Consider the following 1985-nt stretch of genomic DNA (forward strand, 5'->3'; position numbering starts at 1 on the left):
CCATATATGATATATGATATATGATCTGTCTCTTATACACATCTAGATGTGTATAAGAGACAGTATATATACAGCCCTTTTGCCAGGATTTTTTTAAAGAGTGGCGGAATTTCATAAAATTTTGTCCAAAAATTTTAAAGGGTGGATACATTTTTGATACTACTTATGGTGTCGGATAAGATGCGGCATGACCTTGTCCCACAATTTAAATATTATTTAATCGATATATTTACTTAATTTATTTAAAATTTTTAAATGTTGTTTGTGAATTTTAATGCCCTTTTCTTAATTTTAATGGTTATTGAGTGTGAATTGTAAGCAATTTAGCCTTGGCTACAATTCATTTTATGTCAAGTGCTTTCTCCTTTTTGTGTTGTGTTGAATAAAATATACCATGAAGAAAATATACCATGAAGAATGCAAACAATATATGTAATGTACACTTAAATTAGAAAGGGAAACAATTAATCAAAACTAAGATGCGTACACTAAGTGTTGATGTGGATAAAGATTTGAGCACCCTTCCCTGACCCATCCCTTCCCGGAAAAAGTCTCTCATATTGTTTCAATAGGCCTAGGCCAGTAGGTTGAGTGTATGTTTAGTCAGGAGATATAAAGTTAGATGTTATAATTTTGTAATCATGGTCGAGTGCATATTTGCTCTTGTATTAAATAATAATTATAATACTATACTTTGAAGTGGTAATTATTTGTTGTGTAAAATTAGTTTTAAAATAATAGGAACCAACAAAATACTGTTGTATTCTGACTGCAGTCCATCATGTAGGCATATATGTACGGTAATTCGCAGGAGCAGTTGCTCTCCTGAAAAATCACTCTCCAATATGTTTTAGGAGAGAAAAACACAGGACCATATGATCCAGTCAGTGGAAGCAGGGGGGTAATTCCCCCTTCGGAAAGGCTGAACCCCCTCGTCCGACGCACACAACTATGTTGTCGGATCAAAAATAAAAAAAAAGTCTCATCTTCACTACTAAACTATGAATTTCAAGAAAAAACAAGACAATGATTGAAAAACATATTATAACGAATCACTTTGTAGAACTTTCTCGACGACGATTTTTTTTTACTAGCTTTCGCTCTACCCTATGGACTATTCAGTGTCTCGGAGCATACGGTAGTTACCCAGGAATTGTCCACCATTCTCCAAGATCTGAAACTGACACTGAAATACTGTAGAGGGCAGCAACCATAAAGGTAGTCGATCATGAACGCTTTGGGTGCATTTTTTTTTGTCGAAAGTTCAAAATACCTTCGAGAAAATGGTATCGCCCAGACTATTTTTTTAAATGTAACGATTTAGTGATGCCTGTTTTTTTAATGTAACGATTTATTGATGTCTGGCTGCTTTTTGTACTGTCTGGCTGACTTCGCCTTCTGCCGGTCTGCAGCAGGATGCAATTGCGTATATGAGCTGTATGTTCTTACATAGGTAAACACAATTTCAAAAGCAATTTCTGCCAACGTACGGACGATAACTGGTTCGTAAATAATTAATTCATTTATTTCTATTTATTTAACTTAAATTCAACATTATTAGGTATAGTAGATGCTTTTCATTTCAATAGTCAATATTTATGTCTTTTGTGATGATGGTGGTGACGATGAGGTCTATAAGGAATGCTACAATCTTTGATTGCTGGCGTACAACTGTATATAATATACTTCTTTAAGGTCTAACTTCCAAAAAAAATGTGTAGCATGTATTATTTATTTGAAATACTTACCAAGACAATCAGATACCTAACAGGATGACAGGTTTTGGAACATATATAATATAGTGTATTATTTACCCATTATTTATTATGAAATAAGAGATGATAACAAGGCACCACAAAAAATGGCGACACAGAGCCAGACTACGCAATTATTATAATCATATAACATATTAGATATAAGGCTATTATAAAGATGCTGCATGGGCCGAGCCATATATGATATATGATATATGATATATATATATA

The 1985-nt window shown here is 33.4% G+C and overlaps 1 protein-coding gene across 1 annotated transcript in view; it reads left to right on the top strand.

The window, feature by feature from the left end:
• The first annotated feature begins 1441 nt into the window (after positions 1–1441).
• The window catches only part of LOC117109305, a 15571-nt gene continuing 15027 nt past the window's right edge, over positions 1442–1985 (top strand). Inside the window, exon 1 of the mRNA XM_033251578.1 lies at positions 1442–1502. The gene's annotated coding sequence lies outside the window, so the exon portion shown is untranslated. The remainder of the gene's footprint in view (positions 1503–1985) is intronic.

The sequence above is a fragment of the Anneissia japonica genome, unplaced genomic scaffold (assembly GCF_011630105.1).
Source record: "Anneissia japonica isolate Jap-2015-1 unplaced genomic scaffold, ASM1163010v1 scaffold287761_len698747_cov189, whole genome shotgun sequence".
Lineage (NCBI taxonomy): Eukaryota > Metazoa > Echinodermata > Crinoidea > Comatulida > Comatulidae > Anneissia > Anneissia japonica.